We start from the raw sequence: 7,465 nt of genomic DNA, 5'->3' as shown, positions 1-7,465 counted from the left end.
CGGGATCCATAATAAACCCCAGGAAGAGTTAAGCCGCTGCCTTGGGCAAGGACTAATGGTGGATCCATAATAAACCCAGGAAGAGTAGCTTGCTACCTTGACAGGATTAATGGGGATCCATAATAAACCCAGGAAGAGTAGCTGCTTGCCTGGCAGGAACTAAGGGATCCAATAATACCCCAGGAGAGTAGCTGCTGCCATGACAAGGATCTAATGGGTGATCCATAATAAACCCAGGAAGACGTAGCTGCTGCCTTGGATGGAATAATAGGGATCCATAATAAACGCCAGGAAGAGTAGACTGCTGCCATGACAGGAACTCACTGGGGGAATCCTTAATAAACCCAGGAAGAGTAGCTGCTGGCCTTGGCAGGAACTATGGGATCCATAATAAACCAAGGAAGCGTAGCCGCTTGCCTTGCAGGTAACTAATGGGGATCCATAATAAACCCAGGAAGAGTAGCTGCTGCCTTGGCAGTGAACTAATAGGGATCCATACTAAACCGCCAGGAAGAGTAGCTGCTGCCATGACAGAACTAATGGGGATCCTTAATAAACCAGGAAGAGTAGCTGCTGCCTTGGCAGGAACAAATGGGGATCCATAATAAAACCCCAGGACGTTAAGTAACTGCTGCCTTGGCAGGAACTAATGGGGATCCCAATAGGATAAACCCCAGGAAGAGTACGCTTGCCTTGCAGGAACAAATGGGGATGGTGCCATAATAAACCGCCAGGAAGAGTCAATGCTGCTGCCTTGGCAGGAACTAATGGGGACCATAATTAAACCCGCAGGAAGAGTAGCTGCTGCCTTGGCACGGAACTAATGGGATCCATAATCAAACTACCCAGGAAGAAGCTGCTGCACTTGCGAGGTATACTAATGGGGACACATAATAAGACCCCAGAAGGAGTAGCTGCTGGCCTGATGGAGGGTAGATTCTAATCGTAGGGATCCATATAAACCCGGAGAGATGTAACTGAGGTGCTGCCTATGGCAGGAACTAATGGGGAAATCATAATAACCCCGAGGCTGCGTGGTATGAACGTAATGGGGTATTAAACCCAGGATCAGTAATGCTAGGCTTGGCAGGAACCTATAATGGGACATTAATAAACCCCAGGAAGAAGTAGGTGCTTTTTGCCTTGGCAAGGAACTAATGGGGATCCATAATATGGAACCCGCAGGACAGAGGTAGCTTGCATGCCTTGGCAGGACTAATGGGAGATCATTAAACCCCAGGAAGAGTAGGCTGCTGCCTTGGTGCAGGACTATGGGGATCCAATAAACGACGCAAGGGAAGGAGTAGCCTCGCTGCCTTATGGCAGGAACTATTGGGGATCCAAATAAACGGAGTAGGTGTGCGCAACAGGGGACCCTAAACCCGGAAACGAGCAGCTGCTAACCTTGGAAGGAACTAATGGGGATCCATAATAAACCCCAGGAAGAGTAACTGCTGCCTTGGCAGGAACTAATAGGGATCCATAATAAACCCAAGGAAGAGTAACTGCTGGCCTGTACAGGAAACTAATGGGGATCTAATAAACCCGCAGGAAAGAGTAGCCGCTGCGTTGCACGGAACTAATGGGGATCCATATAATAACGCCCATGGAAGAAGTAGCTGCTGCCTTGGCAGAACTAATCGGGGATCCATAATAACCACGGAAGAAGTAGCTGCTACTTGACAGGACTATGGGGATCTGAATAACCCCAGGAAGAGTAGCTGCTGCCTTTGGCAGGAAATAATAGGGATCCATAATAAACTCCCAGGGAAGAGTAGCTGCTGTCCTGGCAGGAACTAATAGGGATCCATAACTAAACCCCAGGAAAGAGTAGCTGCTGCTTGGCAGGACTAATAGGGATCCTAATAATAAACCCAGAGATAGCTGCTGCAACTGACATGGAATCTAATGGGGATCCAAATAAACCCCAGGAAGAGTAGCTGCTGCCTTGGCAGGAACTAATAAGGGATCATAATAAACCCAGGAGAGTAGCTGCTGCATGACAGGAACTAATAGGGATTCTTAATAAACCCCAAGGAAGAAGTAGGCTTGCTGGCCTTGGCAGGAACTAATGGGGATCCATAATCACCAGGAAAGAGTAAGTGCTGCCTTGGCAAGGAACTAATAGGGATCCATAATAAACGCCAGAAGAGTAGCTTCGCTGCCATGAAGAGACTAATGGGGATCCTTAATAAACCCCAGGAAGAGTAGCTGGCTGCGTTGGCAGGAACTATGGGGATCCATAATAACCCCAGGAAGAAGTAGCTGCTGCCTTGGCAAGGAACTAATGGGGCATCCATAAATAAACCCCGGAAGAGTAGCTGCTGACCTTGGCAGGACCAAATGGGGATCATAATAAACCCCAGGAAGAGTAACTGCTGCCGTTGGCAGGAACTAATGGGGAACCATAATAAACCCCAGGAACGAGTAGCTGCTGCTTGGCAAGGAACTAATGGGATCCATAATAACCAGGAGAGTAGCCAGCTGCCTTGGCAGGAACTATGGGGATCCATAATAAACCCCAGGAAGAGGTAGCTGCTGCCTTGGCAGGAATAATGGGGATCCTAATAAACCCCAGGAGAGTAACTTGCTGCCTTGGCAGGAACTAATGGGGAAACATAATCAAACCCCAGGAATGAAGTAGCTGCTGCTTGGTAGGAACTAATGGGGGAATCCTAATATAACCCCAGGAATAGTAACTGCTGCTTGGCAAGGAACTAATGGGATCTCATATATATAACCCAGGAAGAGTAGTGCTGCCTTGGCGGAAACTAATGGTATACTAATAACCCCAGGAAGAAGTAGCTGCTGCCTTGGCCAGGAATAATGGGGATCCATAATAACCCAGGAAGAGTAGCTGCTGCCTTGACAGGATCTAATGGGGATCCATAATAACCCCAGGAAGAGTAAGCTGCTGCCTTGCAGGAATAATGGGGACCCAGAATAACCAGGAGGAGTAGGCTGCTGCCTTGGCCAGGAACTAATGGGGAATCCATAATAAACCCCAGGAAGAGCAGCTGACTACCGTGACAGGAACTAATGGGGATCCCATAATAAACCCCAGGAAGAGTAGCTGCTGCTTGGCAGGAACTAATAGGGATCCATAATAAACCCCAGGAAGGAGTAACTGCTGCCTTGACAGGAACTAATGGGATCCATTAATTAAACCCCAGGAAGAGAGCGCAGCTGCGTTGCGGAACTAATGGGGATCCATATAAACCCGAGGAAGAGTAGCTGCTTTGCCTTGGCAGGAAACTAATGGGGATCATAATAAACCAGGAACGGTAGCTGCTACCTTTGACAGGAACTAATGGGCGATCCATAATAACCCCAGGCAAGAGTAGCTGCTGCCTTGGCAGGAATATGGGATCCATAATAAACCCCAGGAGAGTAGCTTTGCTGTCCTTGGCAGGAACTAATAGGGATCCATAATAACCCAGGAAGAGTAGCTGCTGGCTTGGCAGGAACTAATAGGGATCCATAATAAACCCCAGGAAGAGTAGCTGCTGCCTGACAGGATCTATGGGGATCCATAATAACCCAGGAAGAGTAGCTTGCTGCTTGGCGGAACTATATAGGGTATCCATAATAACGCCAGGAAGAGTAGCTGCTGCCATGACTGGAACTAATAAGGGATCCTTAATAAACCCCAGGAAGAGTAGCTGCTGCCTTTGGCAGGAACTATGGGACCATAATAACCCCAGGAAGAGTAGCTGCTGCCTTGGCAGGACTAATGGGGATCATAATAAACCCGAGGAAGAGTAGCTGCTGCCTTGGCAGGAAACTAATTGGGTCACTAATAAACCCCAGGGAAGAGTAGCTGCTGCCTTGCAGGAAACTAATGGGGATCGCATATAAATACAGCTTGACTTGTGGGCATTAAAACAGAGTGTATAGGTGATACTCTAGGTGTACAGACAGTCTAAGAGTAGGGATGTTAGTGCTGTTACTCAGCAGGGTTTGAATGCAGGTGTGGGCCTGGAAAGGCTGTGACCACCACGTCTCCGCTCGTTTGCTGCACAACTGACCAGAGAGACGCAGAGGGTCAGCGGGGTTTAACCCAAACACAACAAGCAATCAACACACAACAACAACAAAAAATCCCTGAAACTTAAGTCGATCTCAGATCGATTGTCCTGCCGTCGCCCAAAGTAACCTACATTTTCATGTAAAATCGGGCTGTTTATTATATAAATGTCATTATATATCTGAAGTTGGAGTTTTTTGCCTGGAAAAATGACTTCTTCTTGTTCTGAAGATGGCGCTGTAACCGTAGTAGCTGCTGGTCATGAGGTCTACATCCAGACAGTACTGTGCCACGCTCATCAATTCGAAATCTACGCTCACAGTACATGCCGAAAACGTCGACATGAAAATCCGATGACTGAATACTGAGATGAGAGTGAGAGGGGAGGGGGAGTGGAACTCTTGAATGTCGTGACATCTTGGAGCACCTCAGAGGTTTCCATGGGAACTGACAAGCGATGAGCACACTGACCTGGGGTTCAGTTCCAACTGTCAAAGTCCTTACTGTACGACAACCGGCTCCGTGAAGCCCTCTGGGGTTCCACACGAGGAATGCTTGCCATCCCCTATACCTATTAACTTACCCCCCCCCCCCCTGACCCAACGGTTTGTGGAAGACAGAGCTCCCCAGGTGACTATTATAACCTTTATCCCCCCCCCCTTCCCTGGAGGAAGGGCTGGGAAAAGGTGGGAACCCAAGAAGGGGGTTGGGTGAAATCCCAGAAAATACTTTTTCAATTCCGTGGGACAGAAGACAGTAAGTCTGATATTTTTTGAAGGAATACACACCTCGGTCTCATTTTTAAGCAAGCATACTAAACTATGCTAGGAATCTGTCCTCCCAGGAAAAAGGCAAGGCCTCTAAACTTGCCACGAACTTGCCACAGAAATATTTTTTTTACTAAACAGTCCTCTACTAAAGAATCGGTAACTAAGGCAAGTTAGGATAGGATAGGATAAAGTAATCCTTCTCACCCCCCCCCCCCCCTTAAAAGTTTAGATGCACTATTGTAAAGTGGCTGTTTCCACTGGATGTCATAAGGTGAATGCACAATTTGTAAGTCGCTCTGGTAAGAGCGTCTGCTAAATGACTTAAATGTAAATGTAAATGTAAGTTACATCGTTGCACATAAAATTGCAAAGCATAGCTCACAGATCACTGCACCTGTAATAGCCCATCTGTAAATAGCCCATCCAACTACCTCATCCCCATACCTTTCGCCGAAGGGGAAATTGTGAAAGACTGTATGGTGGAGACTGCTAGCTCTAGAACTCTCGCGGTGTTCTAGAACCTGAACCAGAGAACGCTCGTTGTCCGGACAGTAAAAGCCAATTCGAGAAAATTAGCTTGTCACACCCGAACCATCAGCGGGAAGGCTTGGAGCGAACCTCTGAGTTGAAGAACACAATTTAAGGACTTGAATATTTTGCTCTGGATYGAACTGGCTTTGAATGACAGCAGCTACACTAGGGTACAACACCACTGTCTATATCAACTGTTTCATTCCCTTCATCTGAACATCGGAGTGTCAGCCACAATCATGCATGCCCGGTTCAGTGCACACAGCGTAACAGAGAAAAAACTATATTTGAGAATACATTTATAATATATTGGAAATATTTTGTAGAATAGACAGACAATCTCATCTCCAACCCCTGCTGTATAATCCTGCTGTTTGATCCTGCTGTTTAATCAGCTTCTTGATATGCCACACCTGTCAGGTGGATGGATTATCTTGGCGAAGGAGAAATGCTCACTAACAGGGATGTAATGTGTTCACTACATTTCAGAAAAGCTTTTTGTGCATATAGACCATTACTGGGATCTTTTTATTTCTGCACATGAAATATGGGACCAACAATTTACATGCTGTATTTATATTATTGTTCAGTATATATGCCAGAAATCCGTCACCAGMGACGGAGCTATACTTCTTCACTGATTTGATCACACTAAACTTACACTTCTTCAGTTTACTGAACGCTGTAACTGTGTTATGTTGGTCTGGCTACRATTTAAATTAGGAGTCTTCCAGGGTTGGGGTCAATTCCATTTTCATTTAGTCAATTAAGGAAGTAAACTGAGCGACTGAATTGYAATGGAATTGATCCCAGGTGGTGTCCCACCTCTTGTGAAGGCTGTGGTGTTTATTTCTGTCTATCTGTCTATCTGTCTGTCTGTCACCCCCCACCTCTTGAGCAGACTGGTGGAGGGGATGAGGCCGGCGCAGGCTGAGGCACTGGGCAGCTTCCTTGCCTGCCACCAGTGGATGTCTGTCTGGTCAACTATCTCCAGCAGGTCTCCTCTACTGAAGACCATGCCAGCGTCAGGACAGGGGATAGCTGGGTCCTGCAGGGGGCAGTAGTCTGCCATGGCCCGCACATACAGCTGAGGAGAGAGAAGAAGAAGAAAAAGAAGAAGAAAAAGAAGAAGAAGAAGAAGCAGCAGAAAAAGAAGAAGAAGCAGCAGACGCAGAGAAGACGAAGCAGCAGAAGACGAACGAAGAAGAAGCAGCAGAAAAAGAAGAAGAAGAAAAGAAGCAGCAGACGAGATGAAGAGCAAAAAAAAGAAGAAGCAGCAGAAAAGAGAGAAGCAGCAAGACGAAGACGAAGCAGCAAAAAAAATAAGAAGAAGATAAGAAGCAGAAGAAGAAAGAAAGCAGAAAAGAAGAAGCAGCAAGAAGAAGACAAGAAGAAGCAGAAGAGAAGTTGAGCAGAGAGAGGACATGAGTAAACAAACAACACACATGCTATTAGGAAACTACTGGATTCTTGAGAGATTATTATGGTGACCTCACCAAGGCTGGCTGTTGGCTCTTAGTTGATTGTGGGGTGTTTGGAATCACTTTGAACAAAATTGTGCCTTGAGATTGGACCTAGAGGGATGAGTTTAAAACAGAACAATAACGAGACAGAGACACAGAGACAGAGAGACAGAGACAGAGACAGAGAACACAGAGACAGAGACAACAGAGACAGAGACAGAGGACGAAGAGAGAGAGAGAGAGAGAGAGAGAAGAGAGAGAGAGAGAGAGAAGAATAACTTACCAGTATCTGTATGACCTGTTCTGGGTCCAGTCCTTCTACAGGGTTCCCATTCACCTCCACCAGCAGATCCCCTGGATGCAGAAGGCCTGCACAACAAACACACTTTCTGGTAAGAAAACCTTGCAGACTCCGGCAGCAGCAAGTCGCTAAGAGGTTTTATAGAGATAATCATGATGTACAGGTAAATGCTAGTCTCTCAAGTCAGGCAATTGTTTCTATATTAGCCACAAAAAAAAGCACACAAGGCTAGGTGGAAGTCGAGGCTAGGTGGAAGTCGAGGCTAGGTGGAAGTCGAGGCTAGGTGGAAGTCGAGGCTAGGTGGAAAGTCGAGGCTAGGTGGAAGTCGAGGCTCGAGGCTAGGTGGCAGTGAGGCTAGGTGGAAGTCGAGGCT

At 46.8% G+C, this 7,465-nt stretch overlaps 1 long non-coding RNA gene across 2 annotated transcripts in view; it reads right to left on the bottom strand.

The window, feature by feature from the left end:
* Nucleotides 1-3,954: 3,954 nt before the first annotated feature.
* The window catches only part of LOC112078037 (uncharacterized), a 7,493-nt gene continuing 3,982 nt past the window's right edge, over nt 3,955-7,465 (bottom strand). The window contains exons 2-5 of one of the 2 annotated variants that reach the window (XR_011478428.1): nt 7,075-7,180; nt 6,825-6,902; nt 6,219-6,415; nt 3,955-4,015 (exon numbers count right to left, since the gene is read on the bottom strand). This is a non-coding gene — a long non-coding RNA (uncharacterized lncRNA). Of the gene's footprint in view, nt 4,016-6,218; nt 6,416-6,824; nt 6,903-7,074; nt 7,393-7,465 lie in introns of those variants that run through there. The other variant, XR_002895577.2, reaches the window with a different exon arrangement.

This window comes from Salvelinus sp. IW2-2015, unplaced genomic scaffold (genome assembly GCF_002910315.2).
Source record: "Salvelinus sp. IW2-2015 unplaced genomic scaffold, ASM291031v2 Un_scaffold5177, whole genome shotgun sequence".
Classification (NCBI taxonomy): Eukaryota; Metazoa; Chordata; class Actinopteri; order Salmoniformes; family Salmonidae; genus Salvelinus; species Salvelinus sp. IW2-2015.
The sequence above is the reverse complement of the archived record's forward strand: the minus strand, read 5'-3'. Positions and strand labels throughout refer to the sequence as shown.